At 34.6% G+C, this 25,198-nt stretch overlaps 1 protein-coding gene across 1 annotated transcript in view; it reads right to left on the bottom strand.

The window, feature by feature from the left end:
- The window catches only part of LOC142977955 (uncharacterized), a 94,575-nt gene that overhangs the window by 68,820 nt on the left and 557 nt on the right, over positions 1-25,198 (bottom strand). The gene's annotated exons all lie outside the window — the stretch shown is intronic.

Raw genomic sequence — 25,198 nt, 5'->3', positions numbered from 1 at the left:
TATCAGTACCTCGTCACTCTATTTAATACTGAAATAAAATACGTTCATCGATGTTTTTTCCTTAAACATATTTTCATGGTATATGGATGGTATATCTTTTTGTAATATTGACATGGTATATCTTTTTTCTGCAAAAAAAACTAAACTTTGTTGGCAAAAGGTCTTAAAAATTATTAAACACGGTATCTAGTACATGATTGATTAGAATCTTTGGCGTATATTCGATTTTCTTTTTGATAATTCATTAAATTTTCATGCAACGTCATAGTTATAAAGAACATTATCATATCATCAAGATAGCAAAATCTATAAAGTTTAATCTCAAACGATATCAGTCTAGAATAAAATCAAGGGTATAAATCTTATCTGAGTAATTTATGCATTTAATACATTAATGTAGTGAGGTGGCAGGAGGTATGGCTCCTCGACACGCGAACTACGTGGTTATACGTGGGACCGTCATCCAATGCTCGTTAATTAAGAGGGTGCAATATTTGCTCAGTAAGTGGACCGCTAATGGACGCTACGTGACTCACAAATAGAGTTCTGACATCTTGTACACGTGTCCATAGAGGAATAACTGAAGAATGAGATTGTATCGATTTACGCTAACTTTTGCGTTGTTGCAAGTTCACTGCAGACTAGTTTCAGCCTCATCTAATCCACTATCAAACTGCTAATATACAGCTAGCTAGTTCCAATGAATCTATTCAGATTGTATTAATGTCAATTCCAGCAGCTAATTTACGCGGCTTGATTAACTTCGACGAGCTTCACTAACCACGGGATAGAAAAGATGATATTAGCTTATATACCTGCAGTTTTTGCACTGTCCTTATTCCGTATAGACTGTTAGTAAAACTGAAATAGACCGTGTTGATTATATTGTTTATAAATGGGGTGTATTAACATAATTGTGCTTAGTGGCTTAGGAGCAATCTTCTAAGAGGTTAATTTGAATTTTATATTAGCGCGGCACACGGTGAATACGTGATTAGACTATTTGTGTCTTACTTTATCATTGATTTAAATGTGCTGGAAGTACGTATGCTAAGGAAAAGAATCTAGAACCTTCTTTTATTATCCCCAATAACATTTTTTGTGTTACTTATGTAAATGTCACTAATTTGTGTTTAAAAAAAAATACATTTATCTTCCTTATTTTTGGTGCTAACTTCTTTCCCAAACATTGTCTACATGAGTAGATTTGTTGGCGGTAAGACTGACCTACTCTATCTAGGCTATCTCTATACCAAATATCATCAAAATCTATTCAGCAGTTTTGACACGATGACAAGGACAGTGATCAGGGTTGTATCAAGTAATTGAAATTTGACACATGCCGTCAACAGCCATGTGTAGCTCAGTGTTACGGTACATTACGACTCATGAATCATAAATATTAAACCTTGGATATCTTGCCAAATCATTTAACCTCAAAGTTAAAGACAATACAAGACGTTTGTTAACTTTATAACAGGTTCTTTGTAAAAGAAAAGTATTGTTTTATTTTGTAAAAGGAAAATCCACAGTTTAATTCTGAACGGCCCACGTGACTTCCCACGTTACGAATACGGTCACATTTTGACTACAAAAGATCATAATTGGACAAAAACAACCAACTTTACGATGATTCTGTTCTTTGCCGACGAATGTATTATGAAAATGAGCAATAAAATGCTACAGTGGGTGGTTGTCAGACGAACATTTCGAGAGATAAAGTATAAAGAGTGGCAAAAAGTACTGGCGTAGTGAACCGAGGTCAGTACATGAACTAATGAAAGCCTGTGTGTTGCCTCCAGCTATGTTTATTATACATACTGGTTTTTTTTATCACACTACTTGATCAAAATGTGAAATTAGTATTTATCCTTCGAGCTCAATTTTAGTATCAGATCATAAGTTATTCTTATACCTACTCTTTATTATGTCAGTGGTCGTGCCACTCAAGCAAAACACATCTTTACGAAATCAGAGAACCACATTTTGTTAAAAACAATGCTTTGTGTTCTTATACATATAAAGAACGTCTACCAACATTTTGGACATTCCACAATTGGCGCTTACTTCTCTCATCTATTGCAGATTAACAATAAATACAAAACAAAAGTTGCAACTTCAGATTTCTCGGAGTAAAATCTCGAGATATCGGATTGGAACTAACTACTGAGTCTCAAATACTGGCCCGGGGCAATTACCGAAGTCTCTCAACTTTGTTGATGTATTCTAAACGTGCCGGCACGAACTCCACGAATCAAATCAGATCGTTAGGCTCTCTTATCCCTGCCAACTATTAGACAATCAAAGAAAACCGAAATACGCAAACATTTGATTCTCCGAATATAATTTTCAAGTCATCTAAATCGGGCACGGCTAATTCTAGTACAAATTCTCGTTATTAAAATCCTAAAAGTGAATTAAATATATAGAATGGTTGGAAGTCATGCGTGCGGATACTGTGGCTTACAATCTAGATTTAAATCTAGGCATATTTGAAATACGGGGAGCATTCGCATCGTAAATAATGAGCATTGCAATCCAGTGGGAATCCGGTCAGCGCGACTGGCGCAGTGCCATGTGGACTTGCCTTTTTACATTTAGTCACTTTTAACTTAAGCGTCAAGTATTTGCCAAGAATGTATCGGGAAGTGGGCCTGCAAGTCTGGAATTCCAGTCTCTTTTCAGTGTTGTTTATTTTGGTTGACACTCTAAATAAATTAAAACAATTTCCGATGTAAACGTTTTATTGCACTCTGTACAACAATTCAACAATTACTTTTTTATGTGCAAACACAAAACATACCTACACGCAGAGGTAAATAAACTCCTAAAAGTAATTTCGAAGATTACTAACCTCTGAAAAACGAAACTCTAAATCATGAAGAAGCGGGCATGAGATTTCGTTCCACCAGTTTATTGACCTGTAAAGATCAGCTTGGGTACCAGGGAAATACATTTCCTTTAAATATCCCATTAAGAACTGAGAAAAATGGATTATCAACATTCCCCCTTATTTCGAGTGCAATCGTAAAGTCCAAGCACTTTTTAAATCCAATAGAATATACCTGTTCCATAAGCTTCTAATGATAAAGTGATAACGATATTTTCTACTCAAGTTCATTGTGAAGTTTATTACGTATTCCATAAGAATATGAAATCTAATGGTTATGTTCAGCACTATCCAAGCTTGGCACTTGATACCAGAATGAATAAAATCTTGATATTATAACTATAAGGTACGTGGGACGCATAATTTATATTATGAATTGAATTTTATGAAAAGAAGTATTCTAAGAATGTAGCAATTGAAATGCGTGCCGATTGGATTGCTTTCTTTAAGTGAATAGAAAATGTATTCGATAAATGGCTATAACGTTACCACTCATCCATATACATAGAGGCAGAGGTTAACAAAATAATATCTTGAGTCAAGTGTGTAGATGAGAAGTGAGAACAAACTTGGAGATATAAGTCGAGTGTCGTATTCGTGAATGATACAGTGTGATGTTGAGAGCATGATTAACATCGGTGTCAGTGAACCGCAGGAGCGACAAGCTCCGACAAACAAAAGTTTTCCCATCATAAGTATTGTTAGTGACATTATTATGCATTGTTGAGTTTCAATGTTTTTACAAAGGTTCACAAGGGATTGCGATACAGTTCTGCAGATAAACCAACTGCGCTGAGATTTTTCTTGTATTGCTTCTAACTAAGTGAAGTAAAAATGTCAACCATTTTTATTTGCGTTTAAATCAAAAGGTAGTTTTTCAGATACTAAGACCGACATTTCTTTAATTTTTAATACTAAGGTGATATGTGAAATGTTAAGATACAAAAGTAGTCGGTAAAATTACTTATCCCAAATCACACTCAGAAACAAATATAGGTAAATAAAGATTTTTATTCTTTCCTCGCGTAGATCCTGCGACGTAAATAGGTTCTAAATATTCAAGCGAAGGAATATGAAGACATTGTTTATGGGTCGGGTCTACCAAGGGAACTGTTTACAATATTGCATTACTCAACATTTTAATACATATTCAATGCTGTAAACACGTAAAGTCTCTCCGGGGTGTTTTATACGAAGGGATAACATCCATCTGACGGAAAATATCTAAGACGAGATAAAAATCTTGATACGAAATCGTCGTACACTTATACAATATTCTCAGCTAGCTTCTACATATACCTACTTGAAAAAAGAAAGGCTTTTCTCTAATAGTAAGGCTTTATTTATCATAATGTTATGTAAACTAAATGAAGTCGAGTATCATCCAAAATTGTCTAAATAGTAAGCCGTCTAAAGTAGTCTAGACTGTAGAGCTTAGCAAGTCTGTATTTTACAAATATAACGACCAATTGGTAACATTGTTTTATATATTAGTTTCGTAAAGCAAGAATTAGACTGCCTCTGCATACTATGCAAACAAAAAACTAAACATTTAACATCAAATACGGAACATACAGCATTAAATTTCTAACAAATTATTACTATGATGTAAATAACTAATTGGTTAAAAATCTCTTGTACATTACAGTGGGAAGAAAAAATCGTCTTAGTCCCAAAACAGCTTAGACTTGTATCGACAAATCGCAGTGAACCTTGGCCCAATAAATAGGGCATCCACCGGCATCCACCGGCATCCGCTGGCATGCACCGCAAATGCATGCGATAACCTTGAGACACTCGTTAAGTTGTTACATGAACGAAATGCGGTCTGCCTCGAACTGCATTTCATGTAGGAAGTTCGCAAGATTCCCAACTACTGTTATTTAGGTCGGAACAATTTGAAAATTGTTGGAAAATCCGCGCAAGTATATGGGATAGTAAAAGCATTGATAGATTGATATTTTATGATGATTGAGACTGTTTCGATGAGCTAGTGTTCTTTGGAGGGATTATAAAAATCTAGAACGATCTTATAAAATTTAGAAAACATGATAAAATCCTATACTAGTATTAAGGAATATTATAAATGACTACCTACTGCTAAACGTAGAAGCTTCTGAGTGCTTACCGGACTTACTCCTAAGTCGATGATGCAATTTATATTACTGTGTAAGCCGCGTTTGCATTTGCATACGCTCAGTTTTAGACGTTTTGGGTGCAATAAAATAAGCATTAACGTCTTTTAGGATTGAGATAGTGATGAAGAAATAGTATGATATGGAAATTAAAAACTCCATTCATAAAAATTAGACTGGTTACACGTTTACTTCAATTTCGTTTTTCCGTAATCAAATCTAACCTTTGGCGGCCCCTTTGTTCTACTTTAAAGTATATTTATGAGTGAAAAATAAGACAATTATATCCACCCCATTTCTTTTTAATGTTAAATCATGTATAATGTATTTTCTAGCTACGACAAAACCAAGTAATATGTTCTTGAACAAAATCTGTGCTTAATGGAGTAACTAGATTATGTTGAGCGCTCAAGTTGCTTCGTAGTTTTGACTAATGACACCGCTGCACGTGTCTTGCACACACTGATGTATATATATATATATATACATATTATTATATGCATATCTCTTGGTGAACCATCTGCAAAATATTTTCCACAAAAAAAACGTTAGCATTTCATTTCTTTAAAGGGTTTATTGCTTATTTTATTTTCTCACGCTGCAAAAAAAAAGATTTTATTTATTATCACATTGTTTTGTAAATTTATTTAGCCAGATTTTATGTTTGTCACCGATTTACAGCAAGAATACCGAAGTACAGTAACGTGTAAGCATTAAAATAAAAAAGAACTTGAGTACAATAATCACTAAGCTACTGAAAATTACAGAATTCAATATACCTAGTTCCTATTCATATTTAAAATTCACGATACTATCTGAAAATTTCCTGCTAATAAAGTACGTTAGCAAGCTTCATTGAAGATTCAGTCCTCTCCTGAAAGTTCGTGATGCTAATTCTGTCGGATACTGTTAACCTTTGAGGTTTAAAGCTAAGGGGTTTGTCTCTGGGTTAATTTTAATTTGTGTTAGGCTGCGTAGGACGTTGGCTTCAGGCCATCGTTCAGTTACTGACAAGGGCATGAACCTAATCACATTTAAAATACTAATTCTTTTCGAAGTTTTATGCGTTTTTGTAAAGAATTTTATTGTTTAACGTATTAGGTATAATTAGATTGCTGCTGAGTGATTAGAGGTAAGATTATGAAAAAATTTAAGCATAGGTAGGTATTATTCCGATACACTGGTATTTACTATACATGTTTTTTTTATAATGGTAACAAAATATTGCATGGTTTAACGTAGAATTTAAATAAAGTTAACATACAATACGAAAGCTTAGCAGGACATTTCAATTCCTTTGATTCATACCATTTTGATACACTAATCAGTTGGCTTTCAAATTAATCACGTGTTTTAACGGTCTGTCAGCCAAGTATTACCAAGTGGTTCTTTGATGATGAACAACATAAAGCAGGCATATTAAATATGCAAAGACAATTTAGTGGCTGACAGGTCACAGTCAGGACCAGAGGCCGGTACACACCTCACTGGCTTGTTCCACTTTAGTTAATTCTCTCCAGTCAAGTGCGATGATTCTTAGCCACAACTATACTACACTCTCCCTTTGATAACTTAGGACTGTCTGGATTGTGCCTGTAATTCCTAGCTTTAAGAAATGTCTGACAAGACCGCCTTCAAGTACCTTGCATAACTTTAGCACCTATACAAATCTAATGTTTGAGCGGGGAACTAAAAGATATATGTAAGTAGGTACAAATGAAACTATTTGTATATTTATTTAGAATCTCAAAGAAATTGATGTAAAAAAGTTATTGCTTCAAGTAACTATGTTCTAACAATAGACCTGCAAGATTGTAAAAGTAACCCTGCAATTCGGTACCGACTTACCATAAACCCCACGTTTTATATCCAAGCACAAACTTGTACAAAGTTTAACCACAGAATCAATAAAAACGTTCTCAAACTGTTTCGCTATTTTTGGTCTACAAATAAAATATAGAGCAAGAAACTCTCGTTCACCAGTTCACTCTATACATAATAAAATAATTTTATATTGTCGACGGTAATCGATTTGAAATGGAATCAATAAATTCTTCGGATATTTATATGAATAAACAATGAGCGATGGCATTAATGGCTTCATAAAAGAAGTGCCGACAAACCCTTACATTACAGGGTAATCAAAAACAGATAATCTTCAGAACAAAGACTTTATACTTATATGACCAAGGATGTACAAAAACGCGGCTTAAAATTCGATTTATATGGTAAAATAGTTGTATTTTTTCCTTGGAGGATACCGAACCCTTTAGTAGAGCCGTTAAAGCCAGGGAACAGCAATAACATGTCGGGTCTAAAGTCGGCCATAGTAAGCAGTAAATGTAAACCGTACATTTTTGTGGCTTGTTTTGTCTGCAAAATGCCGTGAGGATCACATCGCAGTCGCCTTTGTGGAAAAAGCTTCTTCGTGGAATGAATCAATGATATCTTGGCGTTCTTTCACTGTGAAGTGCACATCACATGTATACATGTCACCAAGAGACTCATAAAAGCAACGAAAGGTGACTCGATCAGCTCGATAAGTGTATCGAGTATCTACACAAAAGAAAGAAATACATATACGTTGGTAATTTCCGCCATGTATTTATACAAAGGTTGTTATTCTGGCATCACGTTTGGCAGGAGTCAAGTCGCTATCGCCATGACACAATGGTGTATGTTGCAATGTTCCCCTGCTTCACAATTTCTCGCTCGCGATAACATTGATTGGTGGCGACACGGTCCTCATCATGAGTAGCGTTGTTAAAGACGTGGTACAATTTTTGCGACTTGAATTTTAATATAGCAGCAATATTTCCCTAAAGATACTAGCGTAAACAAAATTCTGCTACTTGCGGCTAATAATCTGTTGGCAAAGAATTCAATGTCTCGTCCTGAAGAAGTTATGAACCAATGAGACAACAGTCGAGCGACTTTGGACATAAAATACTACATAACATACTTATCTGATTCTTGCTTAGTTTTAGTAGTTTCACGTTTGCCTGCCCCAGTCAAGTCAGTGTAAAAACTAACAACAATTGTATTTTTCGCATAAACAATATAGACCACTCACACACGGTCATCTGATTCCTAACTGAGCAGAGTGTGTACTATGGTAACCAGACTAAATACATACTTGTACTTATACTCGTGCTCATCACATCACACAAATATCTTTTACGGGTGGGATTCGAACTTACCACACGCGGCGCTACGATTTATTACGGCGGGGTTACCGCGTTGACCACTGCGCCAAACGTGCATTGCTAAACTAAACTTGACGTATTCTTTAACTTTCTTTCTATAACTTGACGAAACATAACCTAAGGTGATGTATAATTACACATATATTTGTATGTTACAAACTTGTGTAAACAATTTTGTATCGTTTCTTACACACCGCTGAACAACAGTCATCAATACTTGAGAGTATTCAACATAACAACTTCACAATTAAAGCCATTTATCTTTTGTCGAAAGTGAACGTGAACTTGTTACTTTGCCCTTAAAATATACTGTTGAAGTCGTTGGAAGTTAGAATCAATAAATAAGGGCGTCTGGCAACACGCTCAAACAATGTACTGCGGTAATATATGAACTTAATGGATTCTATAAATCGAATAACGTGCCTATAGAACAACGTCACTGTGTGTGGATTTATTTTATTGTTTAGCAGTATGTTTCACTTATTTGTCACCGCAAGTAAATATTATCAAAAATCACCTACAATACGTAGGCAGGTCAATATCTAAATACATTACGGACAATATTTTTTAATCATCTTTTTAAAAAGAAGTTCTTGTTCTAATATAGAAAAAAGTCTGTTTTAGGGGCTCTCGAATTTCCTCAATGTACTTAACAAATGATTTCATAAGAATTTCACACCAATTTCGAATAGAGCAATGTTATTTACAGTATATCGTATTGCTGTCTATAACTGCCGTATCCATTTATACCCCTTTCTATCTTAGTAAGTCTGAGGTATGTGGGTTGCGTGACGAGGCCGGTTGAATTTTGCATGGTTGACCATTGAGGCGCGCGCGCGTGACCAAAGGTCGCCCATGTTGTGCTTACCACTTTTACTCACAACTTAGATTCAACTTGGATTACTGTTTATTTTGCAGTATTTTGTACTAAGATATTATATAAGAATAGTGATATGTCGAGATGTGGGTTTTCATAATGGATTTTCTTTCGGGGAAATGTTCTCTGTCTTCAAATGTTTTCTCAGAAACAGTTCAAAATTTGCAATGTGAGATAACTTAATTAGCATATTGTGGGAACCACTCTTATTAGAAAAACATAAGTGATTTCTAAATATAAATTAATAATTAATGTAACAGCATTCATGTGAATATAATTTTACTTAGTCCGTTGTTTTGAAAACATAAGTTTTGATAAACAACACTCGAATAGTACTCGCTAAACACAGGTCAAAAAACTCTCTTCGTATAAAAGTTTTACTAACTTTGAAATAGAGTAAGTTTATCGTAGGCGTACAACTTTTCTATAACTAATGTTTGACGACGTGTGATACAAACAAACGCCTAGGAGACATCAACAAATATGACTCAGCAAGACAAAATACATGAGTTTGTATATTTTGCAAATAAGTTATATAATAATATGTAATTTGGAAAAGGTCCCCCCAAGGAAATGCATTTCAATATCCATTTTTTTTGTGTAACCTCCGACTTTAAATCGAAAATGTCTATAAAACATTGCCTTACTCATATAAAGAGATAGAATTATGGGCCATTACTACTGATTGAAAAATAATAAATGCAAGGAAAACTGAATATAGTATCAATAAGTTATCTAATTTCCATCAGCGAGAGCAAGAAAAACTAATTACATGCGGTTTAAGGTTGGCTCAAGCTGTAAGTCAACTGACGCAATCGAGTTAGTGCCGACAATCTTCTTACTTTCCAACTTATCCGGTTACTAGCTGATGAAATTCCTTTCAGATCTTTGTCACTTGGCTCGCTAAGTACTGTGTAAAACTTAATTTAAATAGAAAACCCGGTGACACAAGAGCAATTCTAGTGCTTTTTCTTATTGCTTTTGAATATTTGATCTGCAACCTACTGTACATAATATAGTCTGCACCGTCGTTTAGAAAAACCTAGTTATTAAAATAGTAAACTCATAAAAGAACAATCCATTACTATCCCACTACTGGGCAAAAGTCTAGGTCTTGAGTCTGATAGCCAGGTTTAGGACTCCGCATTCCTTCAAGAACTGTGTTAAATACTCCCAAATAAACTCATATTTATTCATATTTTTATCCCAACTAAACTAAATATAGACTTCAAATTAAAACCGTGCAAAAATACATAGAGTAAATATACAGTAGGTATATTGATATAGGAAGTAAATAAACTGCACTAAAATGTCATACGGCTTCGCAAACCGATCAAATCACCGATGCTTTTAGTATTATGTCAGCTTAACACACAACGTTCTCTGGATTCAATTTTATTTCAGTCGCACAGCGGACATTCGCACTAACGAAGCAACTGCGTTTGTCGCTCACTATTATATACCCACTCTAATAGAAACACATATGTGTATCTATGTATGTTTTCATTTATATTTGACGCAGATCTTCACAGTTTGCTCGGATACTCGGATGTTACATGCTTTAAATGAAAGTCTTCTCTCTCTCTCTCCTTCTGTCCGTTTCGAGTCTCGGATTTATTCTCTTATGTTAAATGTTTAATTGTGTGATAAACATGCGTTTTTTATACTGAGTTTTATGCGGTTTCCACCAATAGATAGAGTCGATTCCCGGAAAAGGTGTTTTCCGGCAAAGGTTGAGTGTGTAATACGTAAAAGTTTTATGTAAAACCAGTTTTTGCTGGCCTCTTATAAAATCTAAAGAAAGTTCCACTTACAATAAGTATGAGCACAATTCAGTGATCATTTATAACGACGGTCTACCTATGTTGAAGGACAATATTCAACGGCACTCTATTGTGGACTCTATGATTGATTGATTGAGACGTAAACGACGCCGCGATGGACATATTTTATGACTACAAAACTCTTTAATTATACTTTTTCGGGGCAGTCTATTTTCGCCGACCGTAAATCAAATGTTCTTATAGAAATTTATGTGGTACTAAACTAATTTTGAAGCGGGAGTTAGAACACTCAGTGAATACAAAATTTGTTTTTAAGAGTCCTTAAAGAAACGGAGTCTCGTAAAATAATAATATAACATTCGAGGCACATTCTCAATAACTACTCGACTGGTACAAGTATAAAAGTAATTTAGAAACTAACGATATCGTTTAATAAAATTTGATGCGTAAATTAAGATTCTTTTAGCGAAATTAGCTTCATGATTAACTGCGATAAAATTAGTGCCCATAAAATAATTTAATTCGATTAATTACTCAGCTTTATTGCTTTATTACTTCAATCAATAGTTTCGCGCCTGTGTCTCTATGGATTATGGCAATGTCAATCAACTCCATAAACAAGCTACTACTTTTTCTTTGAAAACTGGCATGATGTGTACCTTTTCTTAATTACGAAAAAGTAGAGTAATAAACATAACTAAAACATACTCAATGAGTCAGCACAACAAAAATAAATTAATGGTCTAAGTTTTTATAAAGAAAAATGCCGTTTCCCGCCATAAGCAAACTGTCAATACAATAAGAATAGTGAAAAGCCCCTTTTACACGGTCACAGGTCAATGTCAATACCTTCCGAATTACATTTTTAATGAAAGTGTAAATGACCTTGTTGGCCCTACCATAAAGCGCGTTATAGTTTTATAGGTAGAAAGTATACAAAATATGAACTACACGAGCCGAATAAAATACATGAATAAAAAACAAAACGTAGGTTCAACTTTCAGGTTCAAATCTAAGTTTAGTCGTTTTACGTCAGGTTTTATAACCACAAGGTTATCGATTAAAATACGAGGGATACATTTAAAACTGTTTAATTACGTACACTTTACATAGATTTATTATTCTGATAACAAAGACCAACGAGGTACTTTCGTCTCGTAAGCACACATATTGTAAAAAGAATCTCCGTAGAACAGGGCAGTAATGGAGTATTAATGGTCCATTATTTTTTCTCGGATAATACAAGGATTATACGAGATTACGTCCTTTTGTAAAACTACGGGGTATTTCATATCTTTTTGTGATGTTATAATACAAACTTCACAATTTGGGTTGAAATGTGCGTTTGACATAAGAATGAGTTGGGCCAGCCATATAAAGGCTATTTCCTGATAATAACATCGCAAAGGTTTATAAGTATACTAATATTTTTGTGCCTAGGAAGATGTATAAATTAACGAAACTCTTGTTTTTAATATGAGAAAAATAATTATTGACCAGTTAGGGAAATTAATGCTTATTAGCCAATGATAAACGTTATGAAATCCTAGTCTAAATCATTAATTCAGGGTTTTTTTTCTGTCTGGTTGCCAAAGATAATAAATAGCAACCGAAAAAAGAAAAAAACAAAGAGCGATTACAAGCAAACACATAATTTTATGTCTTGAAGCGCTAAATCATTACCTAGTATCAACTAAGACTTAAGTGGTCACTTCAGTTAAACTAAGCATAAGAAATTTAGAATTATAGAACTGCCCATCTAGAAATAGAAGTCTTTTCACAAAATCACAGCTAGTCTAGTTAGTAAACGTATAAAAATGTGTGTTCAGTTTATATGTGTGCGGAAGTAAGGTAATAGCGTTAACCTTAGCTCGGGGGATCGATGTCAAAACAGCAAGGTCATGCGTCAGCCCTTCAGGACTTCGACAGCTGACAGACGACTCAGCTGACTATTAAATTGAACTGTACGTTGCGATTCTTTAATCCAAAGGATTTGAGTCAGGTCAATTTGGGTAACTTTGAATCACAATTGATAAAAGTTTGCAAAACTAAGATAAACCTTTATCAATTGAGTTGGTTTCATATGAAAAAATAATCGAAACTAGTTCAAATTCCCACTGTCAATGTTACCCAAATGATTCAAAGTTACCCAGGTTGACTGTAACAATTTCGATGTTCTACAATAATGTTTAAAAAATATTTTTTTGAACACTACTTACGTCGATTTCTTACATTACTATGTTTCTTTACTACTCCTTTCTTTATTTCTTTCTTTCTACTTACAAAACAAATTCGTTTGAACGATGCTTCAAAATTAATAAAATCATGGTAAGCAATATCCGATATGTAGATCGATCTTAACGTAACATTTAACCCACTATTGGTTTACTAAAACGTATTAGTGAGTTAATTGTCTTCTAAGTACTATAGATTTAATATGCGCCGCGTAACCACATGTTTGCAATTTCCGGCCACGCCTCGGACCACATAGTACATCTCTTTGTATTACAATAGATAGCTGTTGTAGGGTTAACGACTGATTTCACCCTCTCATACTAGCATTCGTTATCTTATCAAGAGAACTGTTTGTAGAAAAAGCTATATTAGTACTTGTCCGTGAGTGGTGGATGAACAGAAAGCTCCGATTTGCAATCAACAGCGGAGAAAACCAGTCTCCAATAAATGTGCCAGGTATCAGTTTGCCGTCGATCACCGATTGTGTCGAACAGTAGTCGAATTAGCAGAAATAATTAATTTAATTATTGCCTAACTCTTCATTGACCTAGAATGTCTATTTCCAGAGGGTCATCGCGAGAACCCTCGAAAATTTCGTTAAGCCGCTGATCCAGTTGTTTACGTAATAGCTGTGACAGACGTTGGCTAAAAGCTTCACACAAAAGTCACACATTTGGCTTTAACCTACATTCGTTATAACTCTTTATTAGTTCACTCGTGCCGAGTACGCAAAAAGTTCTATTATTTTGGCGAGCTGTGCAGCCTATATCCAGCCAAAACTGACTTTTTGTTTGCAAAGTTCAATGGCATCTTTATAGTACAAGTTTAGGGTTACTTCATTTAACATCATGGAAAACCATGGCGACAAACTTACTGTGTATTGTGTGCGTAGACACCCAGTTAATAGAAAAACTTTTCATAATATTATTTCCACCACCAAATAAAAGCCAGTTGAAGATTCCTTTTACATCAACGCTTCCGCGAACTGCCGCGGAAGTTATAAAGAATTTAATAAGGAACAGAAACAAAATGTGTAAAATAGCTTTTAAATATACGACTTAGCGGTATCTTGAATTGAGGAAAATTACTATCTCTAAGTAAATATCAAAGTCATAAATCATGCAAACGCAAGTAGGTGCTCCAGTAAGTTGTGAAAGCAGTGTCTGACAGCGTGTAATGGTTTGTTGGAGAACTTTGTTCGTTGTTGTGTCACTGTGAACAGATTAAATAAGAGTTCAGACGTGAGACGAGACCACGGAAACTGAATAACTTATTTCGAAACTCCATTTTAATAGAACAATCAAAACTTTGCTACGAACTCGTTACCTAACTTTTCTATACACAGATACAAACATTTTGGTGTTTTGACTATTAGGTCAAACAGATAAATATACCCAAAGTTTTATCACAGTTGTACCGAATTCGTATTGAGACAACTGTCAAAGTCGGGTGATGACATGAGTATAATTGAATTAAAGGTGGAGTTTCGACAGCCACTGATAAGTCATTTTGTGTGATTTAGATTTACCCAACTGTTTTAGAAGATAAAATGTGATTTAGGATCTTTTCGTTTTTCAAATTCGTTACCACGCGAGCCACGTTAAACATTGACTCATTCTGCAATAAAGTTCGCATTACGTCCTTCCGTGTCGTCTCCCGGAATTCCCATTTACATTTTACAGATCGTAACAAACGCTAGAGTAGCTCAAATGACAATGTCACGGCTAATTAATGAATGGCTGACAGTGAGTGCGGACAGTGGCCGACTGCCAGGACACCTACCGTCTGATGCACTTCATAGCAATATGTTTAATTGTACGTTTATGATTGGTTGTTATGAAAACTAGTATAACCTTTGCGAACTGTATTATTTAGCTTTGGCTTCTTTGAATTAAATTCTAAAGTTTAAATGTTTAATTATGTGTGTGATAGACGAGTGTTTTAATATTTCAAAACAAATAATCAATATTTAAATGTATCTCTGAATGTTCATAAATTGCTACAATTAAACTTAACCTCTGCCCAAAATAGTTGTTTAAAGTATAAAATCCTAAATAGGACCAGTTGTTATGTTCCCACGTCTCCAAGGGCGTATTACCAAATCGTAATAGCGGCCTTGACTGTTGCAGTTCACTCGACACAATTTTGTCACAATATACAGCTTATGACTGACAAACAAATATTTAGGGCACCAGTAAACATCATAATATCTTTATATTCATAGCACAACTCCGCTCTTCCGCCGGATGTCAATATATTATTAATACGAGTATTCAGTTTATTGTTATTTAAATTCGTTTTGAGGTTTCCATTGTGACCTATTTTTAAGTAGTGCTGAATTTTTTATGATGACAAAATATTGTTCGTAAAATTTTCAAGTAACTATTTTGCCAGGTGCGATTTATTTTTGCGATTTTTATAGTCTTTTAAACACCATGTGGATTTTTAACATAGTTATAGATGATTTATATAGGTATATTATAAAACAACTTCATTGCTCAGCGGTAGGCTATAAACCGTCAGGGAGGAAATAATAAATCAATCAATGTTTACCTCATTAATATCGCTGAAGGTCGAGCTATCTAAATAATAATTGACTGGTGGCTAAGACTAAAAATACAGGGCTTCGGGAAATAAGGGCGAATACATTATTCACATAATTGCTGAGCTGTAATTAAACAAGAACTAACTATACTTGATAAAACTTCAAGGTATTTATTCACTGTGACTGTTCTTGCAAAAATCAATTCTATCAAAACACACAACCCAGACGTTTGTTATTTGAAGTTTTCCATAAATTATGCTTCTTTCATCATAATGTTTGTGTAGTTTACTCCAGCGTCTTGTGTATTTTATAAAATATTGTTCATCGGGGTCTTGAAATTTAACTTTTATGTTCCGAACGTACATTGGTTGAAGTGAGATCCATCTCCGGTAAGTACCATTACAAGTTTCACTCACCCCGTTAAAAGGGTCTTATAATACCTTCCTACTTTAGCGACAGCTTGCTACTTTACTTGTATTGTATCAAGTTTTACTTTATTGGAGCGTAAACACGACAATTTCATCGACATTAAATTAGTTTCTTCTTAGTTCTTCATTTACTTAAACGTTCATTATGAAAGAAAACAAAGTCTTGATCTAAGTAAAGTACGAATTTCATATTTCACAACTACCAATTCATCATTCTCCTTCTAAAGATGACTACTGCTATTAACATTCTTTAACAAAGATAAAACAAAGAAACGATCTCGCTAGTCTTAAACACCGTCTACAAAACTTCATGTCGGACAAAAACCGCTCTCAAATGTAGCGGCTCGACACAGTTAATGAGCAGCATTCATTCGGCAATCAGAGACCGTCACTGTTTCATACCTAATCGCTAATATCTGCCTTGACCCAGTTGCTGAGCTGCGGGATAGCTGCGGGAGGCTGGAGACGTGAAGGTGGTGAGAGAAATGGCTTGAAGCGAGAGTAACGCTTCAGTGTTTTATGTGAGTGCGAGCCAGTTTGGCGCCACGCCAGGATTCACCTGCCACGGTATTAAGTGAACTGCATCCATTCATTAGAGGTAGACAATACGTGTGCGTATTGATTGGACTCATACCGATTCTTGGTGGTGATTTGAAATGGCGATTGTCTTCTCTAGTATTAGGTCAAAATGATCTGATAAGAGTTAATTTTTACAAGCAAAAGCCGTATATTGACGAATATTTTATGAACATTTTACCCAGTGAAGGAAATTGGCAATACATCACCTTTTATTACAAGACTTGTGTTATGACACAACTTGAAACTGTAATGTTTATTATTAGTTATATCATAAATGGACACTTCTGTAAACTTTACTTTACTTTCTGTTGTGTTCTCTGCAGTCTTTACTATCGAGTATCGAGAGTTTGACATTTAAAATGTACTGCAAATGTAGTTTCTACGGCGTCCACTTCAGGCGAATTGGCGATAGTCAATAGTTACAGAGAACAACTGAACGAAGTTTAGTTTGGTCTCGCTAGTAGTAGAATATCTGAAAGGCATTCGATGCGTGCCTTTCGATGTCTAAAGCAGAAATCTCAAAATACCAAAACGCATTAATATACCTCACACAAACTAGTGATGTAAGCTAGGCCAACTCGTGGAATTGACAGGCTGCGGTAAATATACCGGCATTTAGTTTCAAACTAAACAGAACCATATTGCATTTTGGTAGCCTTTAGGTTGCAAAAGCTGGCATCTGAAGCTGTGTTGAACAGATCGAAGTTGATGTCTAACAGTGATTGTCATTGGAGTGAACTTCACTGCAAGCTTAGCACAAGTAAGTGAGAAGACACGACAAAAACATACTATCGTATCACGGTAAGTAGTACTAGTATCGTGATATATCTCTTGTCACAATATTGGGAATAAGAGGACTTTTTTTTACCGACCATTTTTTTACGGACTAATTTTTCCTCTTGGGAGACTGCACACTAGCTTCTTTTAGCATCTATGATAGAAATTTGAACTAGTAAGTTGAAAAAACTGCCTTACAATGTCAATAACTAGTTCATGTCACTACTGCAAGAGCTTTTGAAAAGAAATAAGTAACCACGGCCAATAAACACATAGCATAAAACAGAGTATACTTACGTTAAACCATCGTATGCCGAGCTGTTTCTAGGTCAATGCCTCATAAATGACTTGCGATCTTTATTTCCCTAATGCACTTTCCAAGTTTACTTTTATACTTATGGATTTCAAAGTGTAGTACGATGGTTGAAAGAGTTGAAAGTATCGATTGAAAAGAACTATAAAGCTTCATAATCACAACTAACTTGCGATGAATAAATGGAAATTTCTAGATCATTTGTAACGAATCTAATTTTTATAAAAATATTCTGTTTTGATAGTAAATGATGACCAATATCTTAAGAAAGAAGTAATATACCGAAAATTGTTAGATATACAGTTTATCTGATTCTAGTTTTCGCTATTCTCTTCACAATTACTTACAGTGTCACAAACAGTAATACAGTATATCACGATATGTCAACCTCGGTTAACAGTAAACACTATCCATTGTTGTCCAAATGCTAATTAATTACACATCCCAAATAATATAGCTACAAAGTTGGCAAGCCCTGGACAATAGAAATTCATGTTTATAGTAAAACCAGTGTTGTAGGATTGCCAAATATTAGTATGTAACCTTCGAACTGAGAGCCTGACCTTTCAGAAAAGCAAGCATTTAACGCCCGCCTTCTAGGAATATCGTGATTCGTATGAAACTGAAAAGCTGTCACTATGGTTTGGAATTTCGTAGAGAAAAAGACGATATATTTATTTGCAAGAATGTTGTTGTCAAGGGAAACGCAGGCAATTTCTCAGTGTTTACTTTTCGTACAATGAGGGACCGCTAATTGGCTAATAGTAAACTTGCCTTTTAAAAGGACAAAGGAGAATACCTCTGTTGGCACCTTTCCATACACTTACTACACTAATGCAGAAGAGGAAACTAATGAGTAATTATGTTCAACCTAGTTTCTTTGTTCACAATCCCGAGAGGGCCCAAAAAACCAAATAGAACTACCTCTAATATATGCATAGAGTTTCCCATAAATATTGTTTCATGAAATCTGTTATAAAAAATGTTTCAGTGCTGAGTAAGATCTTCAAGGAGTTTAGGAATAATAAAATATTTTATAGTTGCCGCCATATGGTTTTTACGATTTCTATTAACCAAGTGGTTTGTTTCTTTACGAGTTTTAATTTACTTACAAACTTTTAACTCTTTTCTTACGACGCAACGGAAAACGTTTGTGAAATTGTATTTTTAGATTGGATATGATTTGTCTGGAAATGAATTGAAGTATTTTACGCGGACTGTTTCTCTTCATTTTTAAAGGTTACATTGAAGGTTTTTCTTGTATTTACTAGTTCGTAAGGTACTCTACTATTATTAAGAACTGTCGGAGGTAGTGACACATAGGTACCTTGAGATGCTATAGTAATAGACTATATTCAGATTTCAACTGATTATCGGCAAATGTACCTAAATTAGTTATATTTTAATCAAGTAATTTTGTAACAGAGTAGAAACACTACCACGATGTACAGGTAGCTATCGACGGGCTAATACCGCTTAATCTTAATTTACCAATCATTGAGTGCAGCCAGCTGTTATCGGCTTCATTTGATAATTATAATTAGGCTGTGCAACATTAAGGTCTGATAGGAGGCTGCTGGTGAATTATAAGATGTTATTTAGGAAAGAACTAATTTGTAATTTTTATGTTTTTATCAGTCATCTTCATACAGTCAACTATGTTCATTTGGGGATCTTTGAAAAGATTACTAATATTTCTCTATCCGAACCACAACTGCGTGTGTTCTTTGTTCTATTATCTCGTGTTTGTAGCTCATTCAAATTCAAAACTACACAGGATAGAAACCTGTAGAAGATTAAAATCGAGAGAGAGTGCCTAAAGTCCTAGCCCCGTTGTTGTATAATGCAACTGCAGTCAAAAGTTTATTGCTACATATATCGCGGGCAAAACATTTACGACTTTATTCTTCGCATATATACGTATGCAGGGTCGATGCGCTTTCTCCAGAATTATTATTAATCCCTGTCACATTTGGAGGAAGGCGGAAATATTGGAGCAGTCTATTTTTAGCGTGCGGTTTCTAAGCAACTGTAAATAGGCCACCAATAAGTCGGCCCTGCAGTATTGGGTAAGAGGCGACTAAAAGGGTCGTTGCGGTCGCGGCCGCCTGAATTTAGGGATTCTGTCCGTCAACCATTTTCGCGGGCGGGGAGCACGAAGGCCTGTGGCCGACCTTCATCCCTAGAAGGAAATTTTAATGAGAAATTTGACGCGAATAAAGAATTCTTTCAATATTTTGCGAGAACATAAATTGTTGCCAAAAATATATAAGCTACAGTCATCGTGTGCAATAGGATCTTAACTTGTCACCATTTGAGCATCGCTGCGATCTTAAAACTGGGTTTTATTGGCACACGCAACTGCCGCCCTGTCAATGTATCTTATGTTGATCGTTTGAGTCACGGAAACGGAAGTATTATTGGCAAAACCGTGACTGTTCCTTCACAATTAACTTATCTATGGCAAGGGTAGGTCGTGGAGGGAAATATTTGTTTATGAAATAAATTTGAAACGGAAATCAGACGACGCGAGGAGCAGAAATGATGGTTATTATTAATGAATAATTTCATTTACATGTTTGGTTATAGATATAGTGAAGTATTTATGCTTCTACGTTAAACTTGACTAAATATCTTTTCCGTGGGTTTAGAAAGATGACATAAAGTTCACTCCTACGTAGTAGTAAGCTGCTTTTCGGATGTAACACGACGTAAGTTCGAGGTGGTGTGTTCGATTACAGCGTAAGTACTCTGATATTTTTCATCACTGTATATGCCTTGCCAATGATACATACGATCCTCTTTCCACGTACAGTTGCACAACTCTAGGTCTTACTTATTATTTAATATAAGTAAAGTACTATAAAACAGGTGCAAGGTAGAGTAAACTTTATAATCATATAAGCTTGTCCTTAAACGGATTAAGACATTCGTGGTAACTAAATTACTGAGAATTTCTCGCATAAGATGATATCAACCCGCATGTAGTCTAAGTAAGTACTTACCTACTTACAGCGCGTACTAACTTTGCAAATACAGAACTTTACCAAAATATAAGGTACAAAATATTTAAATGTAAATTTTAACTGATTACTGGGGATTACTGGCTGGTCCATTTCCGAGTAAAAGCCTAGAGTATATTTACGGTGTATAATTAGATCGATAGACAAATCTGATAGAGCATTGCGTCGCGCCGACTCGTCAGTTTCACGTGAAATTGAGTTATCTTACTCAAATGACATCAAGTATCGGTAAACAAACCAAAGAGGGCTTGTAGGACTTTAATATTGTACAATGTTTATTTTTGTTCCTACTCTCATGATGTGAAAAAAGGAAGAAAATGTGTTTATAGTTACTTGGAGTAGTAGCAAGCGAGCTTGAACTGCTAAGCTCTTGCTGAAATTATTGACTAAACAGATCTGTTAAGGTAATCAGAACTAGAGGTAGTAACGATAGTTTTGTACGCAATAAGTTTTTAAACACTCTCATTTTTATTTTTCTTCACTATTGCGGGCAGAATTTAATTCAAAGATTATTCAAATAAAATGAATTTGCATCAATCGTAAAGCAAGACTATTGTCGTTATTTTGCACTAAGTATATGAAAATAGTTTTGGCAGCATGATTAATCGTTTTCGGCAGGTGGACTGAGTTGATAGTCGAGAAATGATGCCACAAATAAAATAAATCCCAATTTGACGTACGATGTGAGGATCCCTTTGATTGTTTTCACAATAATATATTTTATAGTAACTTTCACAAATTGTTGATAACTCTAGGGTTTGGCCCAATTATTTAATGTACTTATAGTGAATTGTAACTAAAAATACCTAAAAATTTGAATCTGAACTTACTATGACTGAACAATGGCCGTGATCTCTCATAAGATACATCTTTCACTTCACTCCAATCCATTCTTATTTATCACACTCATAAAATTTTACAACTATCGCAATGAAACATAACATTGTCATACCAAATAACCGAAACTTGTTTCATTACTCTCACTGATCCGTTACCAACTTCCGAACTATTTTAATAACTCACTAAGTTCATGTGTAATCTTGCTAAGTGAAACATTCCCAACTTTGACGTTTTCGAATACGACTACGCGAAATGGCGAATTATAGTTATTTCCCATGAGTCCTGCATATGTAATACAGGCCTATTTCAGGAAAGCTCGGTGTTTTAAAAATAACTCTTTATTCAGTGAGTTTGGGCAAACTAGAAAGTTAAACATTTGGCGATTAAATAAGTTTCAGATCTAAGCTATGAGCAATACGAGTAGCTATGATTTTGCTTTCGGTCACTAGCGAATGCATTTTATGATTGGATACATGTGGAAAAACACACTTTATTTATAATACTTTTGAATACCTTTTGGTACTATTTGCGAGATACGTACGTAACCCAATAAAATCTAAAGTTTCATGTTTTGTCGTAAAAGATTGTGGAGTAATTGCTATATTGTTAAAAAGAAACTGAGTTTCTTGATATTACAATATTTCTGATCATTTCGTAAGTCGTAAGTGGGAGACGGAGGTCCGGTTCGTAAACATAACAATAACAAACAAAAACACTTTTAACCCGATGTTTCTTTAACAAGATAACTTCCGACCGACAAGTTTGTTTACTGTGTCCATGTGAGCGCCACTCTTATGTTTGTATAGAATCCAGCACAAATATACTAGGAAAATTGTAAAAGTGTTATAAATATAAAACTGAAATAGTATAAACTTGCACCGAAAAATAACAATTTAATGTTGAACATTTGTTATGCAAATATTTTTATTCAAATTGAAATAAAGTACTGCATTAACAATGTGAATCAATAAAAAGCATTAAATAAATTATTCTAAAAAGGTGTGCGCCTCTATGAAATATGTATGGATTATAGAAAGCTATTTAATCAGTATTCATCAGCATATATTCAGTTTATAGGTCATACGAACGTTGCCGAAATAGACATGCATACAAACTGTCGCCACTTGCATTTACATACATATTACAACAAAATCTTTTTTGCTCAGTATCTTTTGTTTCTGAGATTAGCTTCTCTCGACGTGGGATTATTTGCTTGTTGTTTGAACAACCGCCACAAGTGACTGCGCGAGAATAGAGGCCCTTTTGTGAATACATACCTAAGTCGCAGCTCATTCCCACATTTTACGAGCTACACTCGTAGACTGAATGATATTAAGTATGCAGGAATTTAGAATGTTTCATTTCGCTACAAACATCATTTATGAACGTTTTAAAGTGGTTAGTGAAAGTTAAATGAACTCTCAGCAAGAATATGTAAACATAACTATTGTGTGTATTTATAAGGATTAAAACATTAAGCTTATGTATTCAAACAATGTGTTTGAAGGCAGGTCAGTTTCGAATAATTGTACATTTAACAACCACAAACCATTGTAGTGTTACATTATGTTAGCTTGTCACGTGGTACAATATCTACTCTTTGAATTCGCGGATTTTAGTTTTAATATTAATCACATCGAGAAATAGGGTACAAGCTTAAATAGAAAATTTCTTTAAAGACAATGCTCCTAATTCTTGGGAACATTTCGCAAAGACATAATCAAATTATAAGTTGGATTTGACGTATTTTTCGACAGAGTTAAAACTGCTGTATTAGAAAAATGTAGTAAGTTCTTATAGGGCAGTGATTTAATAGTGAGGGCCATGCAAATGCACCATCTGCACGGCCAATAACACGCCACATGATGTAATGTGCCGCGCTGTCGATTTATTGAGCCCTGCCTTACGCCCCTGACTTTGTTTGGCCTTAGTTAGTAAGGCTAGTGTTGTGGCTACATGGACGTTTTTACTTAATTAATACTGATTTATGTTAAACTTCCACGGCTAAAATGAAAAGAATTAAAAATTGGTATAGAAATTAGGTTCAGAAAACAATGCCGCTTGCAGATTCTGTTCTTTAATACCCTACCGTAGTTCGGAGGACTAGCGGTAAATTGGTTCCTTTGGTCATTGACTATCATAAGTGTCAGTATTTGACCTATATCAAAAAATTGTTGATTTTGATTTTATTATCCATACTAATATTATAAATGCGAAAGTAACTCTGTCTCTCTGTCTATCTGTCTGTCTGTCTGCTACTCAATCACGCCTAAACTACGGAACCAATTTGCATGAAATTTGGTATGGAGATAATTTGATACCCGAGAAAGGACATAGACTATATATCATCACGCTACGACCAAAAGGAGCAGAGTACCAGTAAAAACTGTTACAAAAACGGGGAAAAATTTCACCCATTCTCTCTTAATGGACGCAAGCGAAGTTGCGCGGGTCAGCTAGTATTATATGAATCAAGAATTAAAATTTAAGCTAAATATTCTTGAAGAAAATCTCTTAAAACTTGAAGCAGTTGGCAACTTCGAAAGCCCAACTACAAAAATAATTACAACAAACAATTTAAGAGGTATCTCTGAAACAAAGAAGGTAGATAGACAGATTACAGTAACAAATATGTAAGAAGGGAAGCCTCAAAGAAAGTTGTTTGCATACCACGTTTATATGAAACATTTCTCATAACATCTTAGCGTTTGTTAAACCACTCTTTCTTTTACCAAAGTTGATCCGAAGACTTATTTGGGATTATCCTTCAGTTTTAAAAGGTTTAATGAAGCGGTTTTAAGATTTTAATAAACCTATGTCTGGGCAAACAAACTATAGTCTGTACAGTAATAAATTGAATGTTTGAATCACTCTAACTATCATCTTACGACTGTTTTTTTTTTGCAAATATAAAAGCAGATTGCAAAACAGTGAAAACCAATAAAAACAATATTTTAATCACCAAATTAACACAATTATCATTTTTTATGTACTAACAACTATGTACACCTTAAAAATATATAATTGTACTCAAGCAGTTTTATTTAGCTCACAAAGTTGAGTCAAATATATTTCCTTTAATTACTAGAGTTAGTAGATCATTACTAACGGAATTTGCGTATTAATGTCCGCATTATTGAAGCTGTAGTTTAATACGATCATCAGCCAATAATTCGATCGGTCAAATAACTTTGTTAGCGATAAACAGTCCGGTGGCACATATCCCACGAAATTAGGATTTATTCAGACATATTTAGGTGTATAAAAGAAAGCTTTATGTAGAAATCGTTTGGTATAAATTATGTGACTAGCCAGGTATCTAGTGTAGGTCGGGAATGACTGCGATTTCCTGTATTAATACTAGATCCTACGCATATTCTTTAAGAGATATAAGATCCACGCGAAAAATGTTGTTCTATATCTACCTGGAATTGGTTTTCAGTTATACCTTTGACGTTCGTACTAAGGGATCCAAATAGTTGTGTATTAATACGTCACTTTATTCACTAATCCCAATATATGGAGTGTAAGTAAAGACTGTCATCAAGAACCGAGCAACACTTAGG

Source organism: Anticarsia gemmatalis, chromosome 13 (assembly GCF_050436995.1).
Source record: "Anticarsia gemmatalis isolate Benzon Research Colony breed Stoneville strain chromosome 13, ilAntGemm2 primary, whole genome shotgun sequence".
In the NCBI taxonomy this organism is placed as follows: Eukaryota; Metazoa; Arthropoda; class Insecta; order Lepidoptera; family Erebidae; genus Anticarsia; species Anticarsia gemmatalis.
Note: the sequence above shows the minus strand (reverse complement) of the source record. Positions and strands in the feature narration are given on the sequence as shown.